Source organism: Pan paniscus, chromosome 5 (genome assembly GCF_029289425.2).
Source record: "Pan paniscus chromosome 5, NHGRI_mPanPan1-v2.0_pri, whole genome shotgun sequence".
Lineage (NCBI taxonomy): Eukaryota > Metazoa > Chordata > Mammalia > Primates > Hominidae > Pan > Pan paniscus.
The window spans coordinates 91,558,684-91,578,080 of record NC_073254.2 but is presented as its reverse complement, the minus strand read 5'-3'; the positions used below and the strand labels follow the sequence as shown (position 1 = coordinate 91,578,080).

General features: G+C 39.6%; 1 long non-coding RNA gene and 1 pseudogene across 1 annotated transcript in view; both read right to left on the bottom strand.

The window, feature by feature from the left end:
- Window positions 1–1,227: 1,227 nt before the first annotated feature.
- LOC134730601 (uncharacterized) overlaps window positions 1,228–19,397 on the bottom strand; it is a 38,892-nt gene continuing 20,722 nt past the window's right edge. Inside the window, exons 2-3 of the long non-coding RNA XR_010112442.1 lie at window positions 15,321–15,494; window positions 1,228–6,202 (exon numbers count right to left, since the gene is read on the bottom strand). This is a non-coding gene — a long non-coding RNA (uncharacterized LOC134730601). The remainder of the gene's footprint in view (window positions 6,203–15,320; window positions 15,495–19,397) is intronic.
- Window positions 10,950–13,017, bottom strand: LOC100991334 (keratin, type I cytoskeletal 19-like; annotated as a pseudogene).

Below are 19,397 nucleotides of genomic sequence, written 5' to 3'. Positions count from 1 at the left end.
CACAATTTAGGGTCTGATATGAGCCACATGAACTGTTATAGCTAAACCTTTTGGATAGTTCTTTTTCTGGCCTAGCATAGTTTTCTCACATTCATGCACTAAACAGTACTCAGCTGAAAACTGTAGGAGACTGTTTGCAAATACCTAGAGTTCTCTCCCTATGTATCTTTCTGTTTTCCAGGAGTGTCTTCTAAGATTCTAACTGCTTTGCTCTTCCTAGTTGAGAAAATCTGCTGGGCTCCACTTGGTTTCTCCCTCCTTGCCCAAGATCTGGAATTTCTGTCAAGGTAGTAAACTGGGGAAGTCATAGGGTTCACCTCATTTTCCTGTCTCTCAATGGTCACTATATTTTGTTGCCTGAAGTCCAGTATCTTAAAAAACATTGTTTTGTATATTTTTACCTTTTGTTGTTGTTGTTTCAGGTTAGAGTGTAAATCTGGTCCTTACTACTCCAATGTTGCAAATCAGAAGTTCCTTCCAATCTTCTTTTGTAATAAGAATGTCCTCATTTTATAATAGAAAAGATAAGAGCTCATTTAGGCAGTTTGTTTCTTACACATTTACTTGCTAAAGGCACTATTTTCCAATCTCCTAAAGTGTCTTCCTGACCAATTTTCTAAATACCTTACATTATTTTCAAATATTAATTCAAAATGAATCATAGACGTAAATGTAAAACCTACAAATATAAAACTTCAAAGAGAAAACATGCAAAATCTTTGATACCTGGGATTAGGCAAAGAGTGACTACATTGAACTCCAAAAGCCAAATCTCTAAAACCAAAATTAATAAATTGGACTTCATCATAATTAAAGTATCCTCTTCCAAAAGCTCTGTTAAGAAAATTAAAAGACAAGTCACAGATCAGGAAAAAATATTTTCAAATTATATATCTGATAAAGAGCTTGTATTCAGAATACATAAAGAAGTTCTACAACTCAATAATAATAAGATAAGCAACCAAATTAAAATAAAGGCAAAAAATTTGAATCAACATTTTGCCAAATAATATATACAAATGGATAATTAGCATGTAAAAAGATGTTCAAAATCATTAGTCATTAGAAAAATGAAAATTAAAACCACATAAGGTAACACTATGTATCTACTAGAATGGTTATAATCAAAAAGACTGACAATGCTGAGTGTTGGCAAAGATGCGAAAAAAACTGGCAACCTCATGAGTTGCTGGTGGAAATGTAAAATGATACAGCTACTTGAACAAATAATATGGCAATTTCTTAAAATATTAAACATGAACTTACTGTAAATTCCAGTAATTCTACTCCAAAGTGTCAATCTACCCAAGAGAAATGAAAACTTACGTCCACATGGTTGTATGTGAATGTTCACAACATCACTATTCATAGTAGCTAAAAACTGAAAACAATTCAATGCCCATAAAGTAGTGAATGTATCAACAAAATGTATGTATTGATACCACACAATACGTTCATGAATTAAAATGAAAGAAACACTTATAAATGCTATAACATGGATGATTCTCAAAAACGTTATGCTAAGTAGAGGGAGTCATACTATAAAGACTACAGATTGCATAATTTCACTTATCTGAAATTTCCAGTAACAGCAAGTCTATAAAAGTGGTAAGCAAATCAGTGGTTTCCTGGGGCTGAGGAACAAGGAATGGTTACAAATGTGTTTGAAGGATATTTTGGGGATGGTAGGAGGTTCTAAAACTAGATGGGTGCACAATTCTATAAATGTACTAAAAATCATTTGTCACTTACAAAGCATGAATTTGATTGCATGTAAATTATAACTTAATAAGACTTATTTTCCCTCCAATTATTGTCAATAAACCAACAACAAAGGTAAATTCAATGAGTCTATATTTAATAATTTTTTCCAAAATAATGAGATTTTATCAAGAAATTAAAAATCTGGGCTCTTTTTTTAGTTTGGGGAGGAATATAAATTATTGATTTTTTCTAGAAAACAAAACTATAAGCAAAAAATGGGCAAGGCAAATTGCTAATCTTCAGCAATTATACATTAATATATATTTGTTAAATTATTCAGAGAGCGATCACAATCCTATAATGTGGATAGACAAAATAGATTTAATTCATTTCATAAGTTGAAGAAACCTAAGGCTGCATTAAGTTCAAAGGGTTTGTCAGAAGTCGTGAGATCTCTAATTGTAGGAAAATTGTAATTTTCCTTATAATGACTGCTCACTTATGTTTGAATTTTCCTCCACAACTCTCCAAGAGCTTGTCAAATCCCTGCTGAAAGATCCTTCATACCAGAGAACTTGTTATCCTCAATAGGAAAAGTTTTCTTCTTTACAAAGGACAGGCATCTAGAAAGACCAAACATGAACTCTGTAGCTTCCATCTACAACATGAAACTAATTGGTAGAAAGAGGTCTCTACCAATATCCTGATATCCTGACTTCTACAAATTCACACATGTTCACTATACAAATATTGTATATAAAAAATATCAGTGGACACAATCCGGATCTTAGAGTCCCAATTCTCCATCAAATACAAGTTCCTTGAGAACTTGTATCAAGGTTCATCATATTCACCATTGTATACCTAGAGCCTGTCACAGTGCCTGATAATTTAAGCACTCAGTCAATAATTTTGAACCAAACTTAGAATTTTATAATACAAAACATGCCTATGTAAATCACCTGAAAATTTTTCTAATGTCCCTATTCCATAAACATATTTATTTTATGCTGCTTTTTGCAGAGATGAATATCTTTTCTTGTTATATGTTACATATAAACAAAATGTGGATATGTGTTAGAGTGGGTAAGGCAGGAACTATATGATAAAAGTAATGATTTTACTGATATGACTATGAATGGGTCCGAAACTTGCCACTTTCAAAGTGAGCTTTGTTAACAATTACTTTTATTAGAAAACAATCCTGAGATAGTGTTTATCACCATGCTTAGACTCCAAATTATCAGAAGCCTTAAATCATGAGAAGTTTTATTTTGAACTATATAGTGATAGCAACAGTCATAGTAACAATCAACATGTGATCCTGAGAGTGCCCTCTACTCTAAGTTATTAAAGAATAATAGCTTCTATTGTTACACATAGAGAAAGAATAAGTTGCCATTTTAAAAATCCACAATTTTAGAAGTCAGGAGACCTACATTGAAATCTGGCTCATATTAGCTGTGGTGAACTCATGCAACAACCTCTCTTTGCTTATCAAAAAACAAGAGGATTCCCACAATCTATGCATGATGAGGTAGTTGTGAAGCTCAAACAAGATAGTGGATATGAAAGTGATTGGGAAACTCTAAAGTACTTATCAAAAGTGAGAGATATGTACTAAATTGCTAAAAAAAATTATCCATGTTTATCACATTATATAATTCTTCAATAATCCAAATATTCAGTTCCCTGAGATAGCAAGTTTGTTCTATTTTTTCATGCTATCAATTTTACAAATGAATGTCACTACTCAGTGTGACAAAGTCCATGCCTTAAATGTTGCAACCAGTACCTTACGCCAAGAAAGCATAAGGCATTCTTTGCTTGTAATAATCACTTAAGAAAAATATTTATTTGAAGAGATGCTCTCAGATATCCTTCAATTATCATTTAAAAGAAGATTAATTCTATGGCAACTTTTACAAATTATCTACATTTTTTTTTTACTTAAAGTTTGGCATGCATGGCTCATTTAAATTGGTGGTTTTTAAATGGGTTTCTTAAAATTCTTGAACACCATTGGCAATCTCATGTAAGTGAGAAAATCTATATCCAATAAAGAGCACATATGAACACACATTTGAAATTCTGCTTATAATATCAGTAATTCACAGACCTTGTGTGGCCTAACAATTGGTCTATAGTTCACAGACCCAGGTTAAGAAATTCTGTTTTAAATTTGTGTGAACATTCTTAAATAGCATAATTAAATGCTATATAATAAATTATGTCTCTTACTTTCTTTTTAGATTGTTTAAATAACAGTTTTCTACATTTGCAAATTTAAAGCCCTTATTCTGACTTTATTCTGACTTAATTTGTCTACTCAGCAAATAAACACAAAGTCATTATTCAATATGAGATAGCATTTTTAAGAGTAATGAGGTGGAAAATTAATTAAATGTGGCTGAAAGTTATGAATGATTTAACTAAACACTGTAGGGTAGGGATAGGTGGTCTTTCTGAAGCCCTTTACCTTTTGCAAAATTATTCCTGTAACTCAAAACAGCAATCACAAATGTTCCAGGAACTTAGGCCAAAGCCTTTCTCTCATTTCTTTGGATATTAGCAATGCTGGTGTTTCCAAATAGACTGTGCAATTTCCACATATATTGTGTGTTATACATTAAATCTGATAAGTATATTTATGGATGTATCCATGGATCTCAGACCCTCTTTTCCAGGCCCTGCCAAGAATTTGACTCTCTCCTACAATAGTGCTGATTAAAATCTTGCCTACCAAACAACCCAATTAAGTGTGCACTGGGTTAGTTTCCATGAAAGTAAATGCATAGTTTTAAGAAAAAAGTGTCTTGGTTCTCAATCATTTCTATACAGATATAATCACCAGCATAACTGAGACCTTTCCCAGGATTATTCAGAAAATTAATGCACATATAGCTGTTTGGTTTTGGTTTAGAAAGATATACTGTATGGAAAACAGATTCTTTAATCTTTTTCATAGTTCTAGTCTGCTAAAATTCTCATAGTTAACTACAATCAGATTTTTTTTTTAATTTGGAGAGAGCTGTTACACATGACCCACTAGCAAAATCCATTTTTAGTTTAAAATTGATATCTATTTATGTTGTAACAGATTGTGTAATCACTGGATCTAAAACACTCAGCAGTCTGCCTACATTTAGGAGGCAAGTATCTGTATCTCACAGGCCGTCTTGCAGATTTTTCCAGGGAGTTGGTTCTCATTTCCATCCTTCATCATCCTTAAAAAGGGATAAAAAATTTTCTTTCCACAAACTAAACATGACCAAAAGTTTTTCTCAGATAACCACATGGCCAAAATATATTCTGTTTTAACCCTAAAGCATTAGCCAATAAGGCAAAAATCTAGTACTAGATGTCAGGAAGTACTCTGCCTTCTGTCTTTAGAAAAGCCTTCAGTTTTAGTGAAAATAAAGAGAAAGTTGAACTAAGAATTTGGCAGCCAAGGAGATCTGACATCCAAATATTTTTAAAATATTTTAACTTATAGTAGAAACACATTCTTTCTCATCAACCCTATCACCACCCCATTCCTGATGCCAAGTGAGCAATTGTGATGCTATTTTCAAAACAACTATAGAGAGCGATATTGAGCCCTAAGAGCAAGAAACAGCGTTTTCTAGATCAAGGGGTATCTGTTTCCTTAGGCCGTTGGACTAAAATGCTGAGTTTTGCCTCTCGAAAGTGTATATGATGTGTGCTTTGGTGCAATTAGGAAACTTTAGATAAGTGGCAGAATAGACACCTGTCTCTCATGCCCTACCTGGTGTTTAAGCAGCCAGCTGTGAAAACTCAGTTAGAAAAAAATGTCAAGAAGGACATTTTGGGTACCATTCTTTCACTCCTCTTATCTGGTTGACCTGCCTTCTCTCCTTCATGAAAACCCAGCACCTTTAGGTTCACTGTACCTGCACCACGACATAATCTGCAAAGCAAATGCCAATAAAGGGCTATAAAGATGCCTTTGATGTGTGTAAAGGGGGCTTACCAGATAGGCTCTCTTCAACGTATATCTGGCCTCTAATACCCAACCTTCCGTACCAGATGCTCAGTCAATCCTGGCTGCAGGAATTGAGGAATGTTGACTGAAGACAACTTAACAGCATACATCCTCCCAAGGGCTTGTGTGATTTAGCAAGTGCTAGAGCCTCAAACTGAAGTAATCAAGACTAGAAAATAGATATCCACGACCAGTCAGCCTGAAGCGGGAAGCATAAGTGTCCCTTAGGAACACCAAATCACTCTATATCCCATACATTTAGGATGGTTCTGTGTCTTCGGAATAGGTATCCCCTGCATGTCTTCCAGTCCTCAAGTAAGGGCCAAAACAAACACTAACTCTACCTCCATTTAGTCCCTCCCTCAGGTCAGAGCAAGACCTAGTGGTGCAGCCTGGAAAGCAGGTTGGAAGTAGATAGTGGACACTGAGGAGAACAGCAGTCTCGGACTTCTTGAAGGAAGACTATGTGCTCCATTCTTCACCACTGAACACCTACAGAACAGAAAAGAGAACTGACTCTGTGTTCCTTCTGTGTCCACCATTAATTAAGGGTCTAGATCTAAACATCAATGAATGGAATAAAGTTAGTTAACATTCTTTAGCATTTAGTATAAGCCCAGTCTTGTTCTAAATGCTTTTCACTCATTAATGTAATCTTCACAACAACACCAACAATAGATTTTACTATTACCTGCCCCTCTTCCATTTGATGAATGAACTGTGCCCAAAATAACACAGCTTTTAGGAAGTGAAGCCAACAACAAAATAAAAGAAATAATATTTATTGATAGCTCATCATGTGATGAGCATGGGCTTTACATGTAATATCTCATTTAGTTCTCACCACAACCTTACGAAATAGGCACTATTACTATTGCCATTTTACAAATGTAGAAAATAGGTTTGAAATGATTTCATAACTTGTCCAAACTTTCACAGCTGTAAGTGACAGGGCCAGAATTCAAACCCAAGGATGTAGTTGGATGTAGAATTGTTCCAATTTCTATATTTATATGATGGAGTTGGAAATCTTCAAAATATTTAAAAGATGGGGACAGTTGTTTGGAGACAGGACAGGAGAAGCTGGAACATTCTTGCCTTTTCTGCTCCGGGAAGCCTAAGAAGATGGGCCAAGCCCTATGGTCAGCAAGAGAAGTAACAAGGGGCATTGAACAGTGAAAAGACTGTTAGGTGGAAGCAACCCTGGCAGGAGGTGCCTTGGAATCTCACAGGCCCTGGAAGGGGGCTTCCCCAAATGTCACCTGCTAAGATGGGCAGACAACTGGACACCTTCAGCTGAACTTCTCTTCCGGGAGAGGGAGGGGAACTGGAAACTCCAGGTCCTTTCTTTCAATATCTTACCCTGACGCACAATTTTCTATTGTCTGTATTTTCATCTCTAACCACACCCCACTTGGATTTTGCTCCCTGGCAGCAAAAGGCATTACTTACATTTCAGCATTTATGTTTAACATTATTTTTCAAATTAGTTGAATTGATAAAGCGCCGAACCAAATCAAATTAGCAACTTTTTTCACGAGTTGCTCCCATCGCTAATAGTTACAAGGTTTTAAACTCTTACCCATTAATCCCCAGATAAATTGTAATGGGTGGGGAGGAGGACCTCGGGATCTCCATTTAGAAAAGGTGTGTTGCATTGTACCTTATTTCTAACTCTCAGCAGTTTTCATATGATCGTGACTCACAGAAGTGATGAGGAAATTATGTTAATTAACAAGGTTAAAATTCCAGACTATGCTCCTAGTGTGATTCATGCTGTACATTACTAGGGGGGAAAAAGGCTAAAAACCAATATTTTAAAACTGCATTGTAATTGTATTTTTGACAGAAGTCTAACACACTAATACCAGAAAGCGGCTGCCCCAAATGCATTCAAAGAGCCAGTCATGTTTTTGAGGATTTTAAAACACCTTGTATTTTAGGACGCTATAAATAAGGGGCTGAGAGGTAGGTCGGTCATGGAGGTTCCATAACGGTCCAGGGGGGGATAAATTATTTAGAAGTGCCGACATTGGGAAAATGCTGCAGGGTTTAAACAGAAAATTAGTGAATCATCATAATCAACCAGAGGGGCCAATGGTGGGTTCTTGGAAGTGGGGTTAGAATTCTGCCGAACTGAACTCTGGTGGCGAATGGGAAATGGGCCCGCGGTACCTTCTGCAACTGGTGCTGCCTGTCCTCTGCGTTTTGGGGAGGACAGCGCCCCGCAGTTCCACCCTGGGAGACCCCAGCTTCCCACGGTCTACAGGCACAAAATGGAATTCCTTCAATGGGGAACTCTCGCAGGCCTTGCACCTTTCTTCCCTTCTGCCTCTTAGGGTTGCCGCCGCCGCCACCACTTGCTCCCTTCCCCAAGCGCATTTCGCTGCGCGGGGACCAGAGGCTAAAAAGCTCAGCTGGAAAGCTACAGTGGGGCGGCGCCAGCGCGGAGACTGGCTCCGCGAGCGCAAGGTCCTGGATGAATTGGGAGGGAAGGAGCGCCCGGCCGGCCTGGGTTCCTGAAACGCCGCCGCTGCGCGCAGAGTGCAATGGGGAAGCCGGAGACCCACTAGTGCGCCTGGCTGGCGAGTTGGCGGCTGCTTCTGTTGATGTTGCATGGTCAATGTCGTGTTGCAACTGGTGCCTGCTGCTAAAAGAGACACCGCCACATTCTTCCCAATGACCAAAGATTAATTTCGGTCATTGCTAGGATTGAGAGGAAATAATTTAAAGGGCATAATGTGTTTGAAGATATGTGGCCTTTAATATATATCTCCTTACTTTATTAAAATTTCCTGACACTTGAATATAGTACTAACGATCTGCACGTATTATATGGAAGTGCACCATATTGAAAAATAATAACACACAAATTGCACAAAAATTCTTAAAAACATATTTTTTTTTCCTAGTAGCTTTACAGTTTCGGATCTTACATTTAAGTCTTTATTTTTGAGTTGATTTTTGTATATAGTGTGAGATAAGGGCCTAGTACTATTCAGTTTTCCAACATCATTTATTGAAGAGGCTGCTATTGTACAACATGGGGACTATACTTAATAACAATGTATTGTGTACTTGAAAATTGCTGAGAGTGGATTTTAAGTATTCTCACCACAAATTAATAAGTATGTGTGGTAATGCATATACTAATTAGCTTGATTTAGCCATTTCACAATATATACATATTTCAAAACTTTATGTTGTGTACCATAAATGTATACAGTTTTAATTTGTAAATTAAAATAGAAACAAAAAAATGTATAACAAAGAAACAAAAATGGAAGATTATGTGATTGAAGCCCTTTGCAAAGCAGAAATGTTTCTAAAACTCTCCCGGAATTACTGTGTGGTTTGTTTAGCATCCAAAGTGTGTGTTTTAATGTGCTCAGCCGCTCTTGGGCCTTGAGAATCAAGCCTGTAATCAAGATCACTGAGCGACTGGCATCTTCATAGGAAGCAATTGACAGAAGACTCAGGATGAATGGAAGATGGACTCTCCCTGCCTTTCCACACCAAAAATATACTTCAGAGGATTATTTCTTATAACGTGAAAATTTCTTATAATTAATTGTAAGAGAGACGTTTTTTGTAGAGCTGAGCACCAAAACAACACAGATTTATGCCTAAACTATATCAATTCCATTAAAATGAACACAATTATTTCAGGCGCTAACATGAATTACTACATACCATGGCTGCTGACTGGGATTCTTCAGATCTTTCCTGGTTATTCCTGTGTTAAAGACTATGCTCACAAAAATGTGTACAGATGACAGAACATGTAATACCAAAAACAGAAAAAGAAGACTGAAATAATGCAAATGAAGCAGCTCAGGGTATTCTGAGAGGAAAACTTAAGGTCAACAGAGGCCAATGTGACAGCTATAAGGATGACCCCTAAGGACTCTTTTTTGTAGTGTTAGTGGGGAGAAAATCCTAAAAAATCTAAATCAGACCTTGTATCAGCAAAGAAATGCTTCATAAGTTGGAGTAGAGATATAAATTAAACTCTAGTTGACTTCTCTACACAAGGACAGGAATATCTCAAGATCGACTTTATCATCAGGTTCTAGATGTTCTGTTCTGGGGTTGGGGGCTATAGGAGTTTCAAGGTGAGTCCAGGCTCCGCAGAGAACCTTCTCTATAACTTTGATCTAGTTCCCTCTGGATGCCTTGGATTTCCCTCTTGGAAACTAAAGAAGAGAGCAGAAGATTCCCTGGGCCTGTCTACATCCACCACTCTATCATTCTACACAGTATGCACCAGGGCAGGGGAAGTCTGTCCTAGAAGCCTCACAAGATAACTGGGAGACTAAATGGTAAACAGGAGCCAGGCCCTGAAAAAAATCAAGAGGTACCAAGTTTTGATAAAGGCCTATATTTAAGGCATGGAATAAATTCAGGCTGAGTCACAAATAAGAGTTTTGAAAAAGATAATAAGGAAATGGCCAGGTGCAACCGTTCACGCCTGTAATCTCAGCACTTGGGGAGGCTGAAGTGGGCGGATCACCTGAGGTCAGGAGTTCAAGACCAGCCTAGCCAGCATGGTGAAACCTCGTCTCTACTAAAAATACAAAAACTAGCCAGGCGTGGTGATGTGCCTGTAATCCCAGCTACTCGGGAGACTGAGGCGGGAGAATTGCCTGAACCCAGGAGGCGGAGGTTGCAGTGAGCCAAGATCATGCCACTGCACTGCCTGGAGCAAGACTCCATCTCAAAAAAAAAAAAAAAAAAAAAAGAGAAAGAGAGAATAAGGAAACCATGCTTATTTCCTATCCACTCAACAGAACGTTAAGTGCCTCCTTGCCTGACCAGGATCATTGAGTCGGATAAAGGCAGATGGATTCCCTGCTTTCACCTTTCTTAGCCTGGAGAAATGCAGAAACAGAAGTACAAATGGGAAGCAGATTCAACAAAGTGCAAGCAACGTGGATCTCCCTGGGTGGTAAAGTCACGGGTGATATTTATGAATTTCTGATTAGTTCGCCATGTTTTCCACATTTTTACAACGAGCATGTATTGTTTTTCATATATATATATACACACACGTATATATATATAAACACACACACACACACACACACACATATATATACATATTTTTTTTTCCCCCCTTGGACCATAAAATTTTATCGGCAGATCAGGGGAAGAGCAGGGGGTAAGGGTCCCTTCCTTCCCATCTCCCTACCCAGGAGACACCCTCCGAAGGACAGCAGAAGCCCCTTAGCCTGCTGCCTCAGAGGACCTTGGAGGCGGACAGGTTGTTGTAGTGATCTTTCTGGCCCTCGAGCAGGCTGCGGTAGGTGGAGATCTCCTGCTCCAGCCGCGACTTGATGTCCGTGAACTGCTGGTAATCCTGATTCTGCTGCTCACTATCAGCTCGCACATCGCCCAGCTGGGCTTCAATACAGTTGATCAGCGGCTGGATCTGCGCCAGCTGGACTCCAAAGCGCACCTCCGTTTCTGCCAGTGTGCCTTCCAAGGCGGCTTTCATGCTCAGCCGTGACTGCAGCTCAAGACCCTGGAGGGTGCGCCGCAGATCAGCGACCTTGGACCGGCTCATCTGGAGCTGATCTGTGTGGCCAGCGACCTCCCGGTTCAATTCTTCAGTCCGGCTGGTGAACCAGGCTTCAGTATCCTTCCAGTTCTGCTCCGCCATGACCTCGTATTGGCTTCGCATGTCACTCAGGATCTTGGCGGGATCGGTGCCCTGAGCTGAATCCACCTCCCCACTGACCTGGCCTCCCACTTGGCCCCTCAGCCCACTGATTTCCTTCTCATGGTTCTTCTTCAGGCAGGCCAGCTATTCCTTCAGGCCTTCGATCTGCATCTCCAGGTCGGTAATGGCCAGGGTCAGCTCGTCCAGCACCCTGCGCAGGCCGTTGATGTCGGCCTCCGCGCTCATGCGCAGAGCCTGCTCCGTCTCAATCTTGGTTTGGAAGTCATCTGCAGCCAGACGGGCGTTGTCGATCTCCAGGACAATCCTGGAGTTCTCAATGGTGGCACCAAGAATCTTGTCCCGCAGGTCCTGGATAGTCTTGTAGTAGTGGCTGTAGTCACGGGAGGGCCCGGGCCCCTGCTTCTGGTACCAGTCGCGGATCTTCACCGCCAGTTCGCTGTTGGCTGCCTCCAGGGCGCGCACCTTGTCCAGGTAGGAGGCCAGAGGGTCGCTGAGGTTCTGCATATTGAGCTTCTCGTTGCCTGCCAGCAGCCCGTGGGACGCGGCCAAGACGCCGCCGTAGCCCCCCAAGGAGGACGAGGACAGACACGAAGCGGGCGGAGGACACGGACACGCCGCAGCCTCCGGAGCCCTAGTGCATGCTGAGCGCGCGAAAGGCAACCTCCGCCGCAAAACTCACGGAGCCACCACCCAGGCTCCGGAGGGACTACTTGGCCTACGACTGGCGATAGCTGTAGGAAGTCATGGCGAGGCGGAGCACGGACGGAGCGACCCTGGTCCCAGAGGCTGCGATTCGAGGGAGGAGCCATACATTTTTTTAAAAAATAGCTACTTTACATAAATATCAGATTATATGTTTATCACTGTTGTACAAGCACTTGACGAGGGAAATGACCGCTCAACAGATAAGCTACCTAAGGCGGAGGTTAAATGGCTTATTAAGATCACAGAACTGGCCGGCAGCGGTGTCTCACGCCTATAATACCAGCACTTTGGGAGGCCGAGGCGAGCGGATCACGAGGTCAGGAGATCGACAGCATCCTGGCCAACATGGTGAAACCCCATCTCTACTAAAACCACAAAAATTAGCTAGGCGTGGTGGCGCACGCCTGTAGTCCCAGCTACCCAGCTAATCAGGAGGCTGAGGCAGGAGAATGGCTTGAACCCGGGAGGCAGAGGTTGCAGTGAACCAACATCAGTTGCCACTGCACTCTAGCCTGGCGACAAAGCGAGACTCCGTCTAAAACAAAAACAAAAACAAAAAAACAACAACAAAAAAGCACAGAACTATAGTGAAGAAGAAAGATGGACGCACATAACTGCATATTACCAAAAGATTTTTTTGTTTCTTTTCTTTTTCCTTTTTGCAAGAGAACCGGGATTAAAATCTAAGCTTTCTAAGTCTCCGGATCTGTACCCTCTCCACCAGTTGACAGTCTGCTAATAACAATATGCACTCTCAAGGATCAAGATAAGCACTGCAATATATTCATTCACAAAATAATGAAATGTAAGAAACCTATATATGAAAAACATTTTCATGTCTCACTCTCTTGCTTTTACTCTGTCACTATTCCTTTTTAATTTTTTATTTCTTTTTATTTATTTTATATCTCTATTAAAGGCTTACCCTTAAATTGTATTTGGAAAATAAATAAAAGGAAAAATCACATATTCTCATTATACTAAAATGACTACTGTTGATAAGCAAGTTAGGTATGGTCAGACTTAAAATATAGATTGAAGCATGCATAAAATTCACTTTATGTGCCTACAAGTCAAAAGTCATCGGACACACTCTCCAATTATAGGAAGTGCTCTAAAATCTAGATGCTTCTCACACAGGCAACTCTGTGGTTTTCTCTGGGGTGAATAGCAGCATCAACCCCTTCTATCTGTAACCATAAGACAACAAATTCCCTGCATTTTCCAATTTTTTCTTCATCTTCTACGTCCTCACTTGGGTTATTGTAAAAATCAAAAGAAATTAAAGAAATAGGTAAAGTAACTTGTTATGTTTGCTATTAGCAATAGCCTTGACACGTTCTCACTTTTTCAAGAAACCTTCATTTACAGCCCTATGGGGAGTAACCTCCCCTCTGCTGTTCTGCTAGCATTTTCTTTTTACCTCTAATAATGCAGAAATGGGGTATGTCTTGAGTTAGAATTATTTATGTATGTGTGTCTATTTTCTACCCTGGATTATAGGCCCCTTCTGAGCGGGGATCATATTTTATTCATTGTGTTTTGCCCACATTGGGCAGGGGGACTTGTACTGTGAGAGCACTTTGCCAAGTGTAAAGCACTATCAACTTGATGATGATTTGCATCAAGCATATTCTGAATTGTATTGCATTCTTTGTCAGTGAGGGTCATTACTACTTCTCTCCTAGAGCAACGTTTATGAAGTTAGAAGTTAGGAAATTCTCTTTTCAATGAGAGAGCAGGCCCAGATGGCAGAAATGTGGAGTCCAGATACATCTTCTCATTGTTCTCCCTGGAACAGATCCACTTTCCTAAAGATGGAATTGTCTTTTTGCCTTAGTCGCAATGTAAGTAAATAGAAGTCACCTTTTCTAATGATACACTTCCTCTTTCATGATTTCTTAGACAAAGGCATGAACACACAAAACTTCCCATTATCTAAGTAACTGAGGCAGTGAAGAGTAAGGAAGTATTGAAGAAAATGCATGGTTTATGACTTCTTTTTCAGTGGTTTGGAAATTCAAAGCTATGGAGAAGGGCAAACCATGGAAGGCTATTCCTGTAAATGCCCTCAGCACTCACTTAGTTCAAGTCTTTTGTTCACACCTAAGGAAAATGAAATAGAGAAAAGTGAAGAAACATGCTCAAAAATTATGTGGTGAGAGGAAGAATCTCTGTTCTGAAATGAAATTTAGGTCAACCTATATGAAAAGTGAGGGGTCAATTTGAAATGATTTCGGAGTCTTCTAATTTTAGGCATCGTACCTTTCTAATACCAAGCGTTATCTTGCCTTTGCTGCCACAAAGCTGACAGAAGGAGAAGAAGCCAGGACAGACAGGGGAGCGAAACAGTATCTTTAAATGAAGCTTCAGGAAATGCTGTTCTGAGGCCTCCCCAGAAGGCCTAAAGCTGAAAAGATTCCTGTAGAGAAGGTCACACTGAAACTCAAGTTTCGAGAACATTATGCGTTTCTTTAGGCTGCAGGATCATTGTTGTCCCAGGGTACCTGCAGCTAGTAGGACCAACTGCAAGATGCAGGCAACCTTGATTGCACCTGACATGGGGCCAGATCTGTCAGTGATATGAAAATACTTACTTTATCTCCTTCCTCTTTATCACACACTTGTTATTTGCTTTCTATATCAGCTGCGCAGAAATTGGCTGTCTTTAATCACATTCCTGTCTCAATTTCATTACCTCCCCATCCCTATCTTCTGCACATCATCGCTTGTGCTTCCCTGTTTCTGGTTCCATTGTCAGCCTCACCATCCTTCCCTGCATGAATCTGACACATCCAGATTGATTTCAACATGATCTCCTCACTGATAGAAAATGCAGAAAGGCAAAAAAAAAAAAAAAGAAAAAAAGAAAGAAAAAACCAACAACAACAACAACAACAACAAAAACACCAAAAAGAAAACACTTCTCATCCTCCCATCCCTAAGTCACAAATGGCAGAAAATCACATGTTAAAATTAATTAAACACAAATATACATAGTATCTGATCAGAAAAAGTAAAAAAGTAGAGGGCTGTGGTTAAGAGGGAAGACTCTGAAGCCAGATTTTCTGGTTCAAACCCTGGCTCTGCCACTCCATCACTTAAGTTCTGTGTGTCTCAGTTTATCCAACTTTAAAATGAGAATGATGATGGTATCGACTTCATTAGTTACAGTAGTGGTTTGGCTGTATAATAATAAGAACAAAAGTAATAGCCACTTACATGAAATAGAAGTTTGCTTCTCTTCAATACAGGAGTCAAGGGCTGATAAGGTGGCACCATGATTCTGTGGAGTTTGACTCCTTGTGTCTTTTTATTCTGCTCTCTCAAAAGGTGGCTTCCATCTCATGGACCATGATGGCTATTCCAGCTGCCACCCGGATATCTGCATTCTAGCTAGCAGAAGAGGATAAGAAAAAAGGGAATATGTCCTCATTTCCTTTAGGAGTATGATCCAGAAGTTCCCACATCACTCCCACTCACAATCCCATTGGCCAGAACCTAGTCAATGGCCACATCTAGTTTCAAGGGATGCCACATGCCTTGCTAAAACTTTATCACTATAGCAAGAGGGGAGAACAGATACTTGGGGGGAAAACTAGTAATCTCTGTCACCCCAGTGATTTAAAGCTGTGCAGATTAAAATAATTACATACGAAAACACTTAAAACAGTGCCTAAAACATAGTAAACCTGTGATGATTGTTAACTATTAAAACAATAACACTACTAGTGAATTACTATTCACTAGTGTTTTCTTACTACTTTTGTACTATATGTTCATGGACAGTGAGAATCATGCAAAGTATTTAGACCCCTTAACTTAAAAATAACTATGCATTAATATGAAATATACGTTAATTTTTTAAAACAAAACCAAATGAAAATTAAGAGAACGAAACTGTCTATCTAACCTTTCAATTATAAAAAGCTGCATAATTGTTATGGAACCAGTTTTGAGCAGTAGAATTTTTCTGTGTTATTTTCAGAAAATCTATATGTATACATCAAGATATTAACTAGGGAAATTAGAAACTGTGGAATTCAAAAAAATCAATGTTTATACGGGCCTATGATTGCTTATGGTTGAAGGGCACTGAGTTTCTTAACAGAAAGAGTTTACAATTATAGAGCTATTTTCTCTACAAAAGATCAAAAGATTTAATTTGCTGGCCTAGCACTTCTTTAATCCAGAAACACACCCAACAGTGTTCACTAACACCTATGAGTATTTCTGACAGAATAAGGAAAGCCTCCTAATCTAAATGTGAAAACAAAAAAAAAAAATGGAAGTAATCTTTTTAAACCAGCAAGTGACACAACTTTGGCCTGATTCGCTGTGTATAAATTAGACTCTCTTCTCATATAAGAATCTTAGTTTCTTAAGGTTATCTCTAGCTCCTTAGGACAGTACAGAAGTTGATTTTTCTACCTTATGGATTAATTTATATTTTTATACTGTTTGTTACCATGAAACTTCATTAGAGTCTTAGAGATCTAGGTAGAACAGAGTGCTGGTTTTGGAGCCAGACTATCTGGGTTTAAATCCTAACTTTACTTACTGGCCATGTGACCTTGGGCAAGTTACTTAACCTCTGTGTACATTAGATTTGTCATCTGAAAATAGAAACAATAATAGTATGTACCCCATACAGTAATTATGATGACTAATTAAAATAATATGCACAAAATTTTTGGAGCAGAAGCATTCAGGAAGTGTTGGCTATTTAATTATTAATATTAACCAAGTCTTCTGAAAGTTTTACAGCATTGCAAATGTTAACCCTTTACTTTCACAAGGCTTTACCAACCACACAATTCTTTTATATCCACTGTCTCATTTTGTCTTCACTACTGTTCTCAACTGGGGTCAGTATCTCCATCTTAAACACAAGAAAATGGAGCCTCACCGACAGGAAATAACTTGTCTAAAGTCACCAGCCCTTCAAACCATAGAGCTGGGGTTCAAGTCTATGACTTGGCGCTCTTACAAATAAGCTTCCCTCCGCTTTAATCAGAGGAACACCAGTGGCGATGATACAGGAAACTGGAGTAATACGGTCCAGGTAGCTCTTATGGAAATAATCCTGAGCTATGCCATGTGACCATGCCTTTCTGGACACTCCTGATTAGGCCAGGGAGCGAGCACACAACTTGAGGGCAGTGCAAAAGCTCTACCCAGAGATGACAGCCACTTTCTATTCCAATCAGATTTTCTCTTTCAGAAATGTGTACATTTTTAGGCCTGACATTGGCCTGGGAAAGAGACTCACTCCTGCTCCATAATATTTATCACTCCCCACCTCAATTCCTTAACGTAGGCAATTTTATTAATAATGAAAACATCATTTTAAGGCCCTTTTCAAACCTCATGCCTGCCCTTGAGTCTCAGCCATACAGAAATCCTAAAGATGCCACTAAAAGGAGACTTGAGCAGTTCTTACCAGAAGCTGGAAACATACAAAGGGAGGCCAGGGTGCTCAGGTGGCAACATTCAGAAAGATGGCCCTGTGGTAATGTGGCTGGTAGCACCAGTACAGAGTGTGTTTCTGAATTATGTTAAACACAAAAGATGAACAATATCTAAGTTCCTAGGGGCTAAAAGTTAACCCAGTTCCAGTTTCTGACTCAGTGTTAAATTCTGCCTATCTGGAAACCCATGAGTCTTGCTTCTTTAAGCTCCACAGGGCCTCCCTTGTTATTACACGAATGGCCCAAAGTAATTTGATTGAATCTTTTTTTTCTTGCCACAAAGCCTAAGACAGAGAGATATGTAAAATATGCATTAAAAGCTATGTTAGGACTCTTTGAAACAAAAGTATTCTTTATTTTACATATTAAGCCATATAGACAGAGACACAAAGGGAGCTGATCTGCAATGAGACAGAAGAATGAGGCAGAAGCATCAGGAAAAAAATGCAGAGCAGCAGAATCCTTCCTTTCAGCTCGTCTTTCCCTTAGGTTTTCTGACACCCAATGGCCTTATAACAAATTCTATTTCGGGGGCTTAAGCTAGCTCAAATCAGATTTCTGTAGTTTACTACCAAAAATAGACCTAATGCCTATGTTTCTCATCTCAGAAATCTGTGGGGAATTCAACTGGATTCACTCTGGATGTGCAATTCAGATATAAATACATAAATTAGCTCCAAATAGGCTATCTGAGAAACCTAGCAAAGCATTAGGTTTCACTGAAAATTATGAAATTAACTGTAACTGTCTTTGGTTTTGAGAAGATAGTCATGCACCCAGTGATATTCAACTAGGGTGACAATTGGCAAACAATGTTTCGTAAATACTGTAATGTTTCTGAGCAAAGAGCACTGGCACCTGGGTTAACAGATAATTGAGGCCAGGCACAGTGGCTCACGCCTATAATCCTAGCACTTTTCGAGGCCGAGGCAGCCGGATCACTTGAGGTCAGGAGTTCGAGACCAGCCTGGTCAACATGGCAAAACCCCATCTTTACTAAAAATACAAAAATTAGCCAGGCATGGTGGCACGTGCCTGTAATCCCAGCAACCCAGGAGGCTGAGGCAGGAGAATCGCTGGAACCCGGGAGGTGGAGGCTGCAGTGAGCCAAGATTGCACCACTGCACTCCAGCCTGGGTGACAAGCAAAACTCCATCTCAACAAAAAAACAAAACCAACAACAACAACAAAAAACAGATAACTGAATAGCAATCTTAAAGACAGATACCTCCAGAGACCCATAGATATTTAGCTCCTGGGAGTCACTCACTTACATTCCAGAGTGGTGAAGGTGATGAAGTAGACACCTTCCCCTTCTGTCCCCGGATAGGATTGGTTCACATTCCAGAGCAAAGTTATCTCTAACTCTATCTCTCTAACTCTTTCTTTCTCTCCCCAGCAAAGAGGATGTGCAGGCATGCCAGCTGCCCTATGTAAGTTCTGAGTTTCACAATGTGGTGTTCTCTCTTGTGCCACCTGTGCAGGTATATCTGACTCTCACAAAATTGCCACATGGGGAATTGGAGTGTGGGAACTGACCAAAGATGCTCTATTAAGAGAGATAAGAGATCTGTTTTCAGATCTGACTAGAGGTCTTGTATTTCTGTTAGAGTGTAAAAGCATGCACACACACATAAATATGTACATACACACATACATGTATGCACATATGCAGACATATGGTGGCAGGCTAATTTGTTAGCTTGCAAGTATGTTAATGTCTCTAACTGTGTTCAGTTTCAAACTTAACACTACATTCCAGATTGCCCAAGACAGTCCTAGTTTGTTCCTGTTATCCAGAGTAATTAATATGTCTTCTTTCAATCTC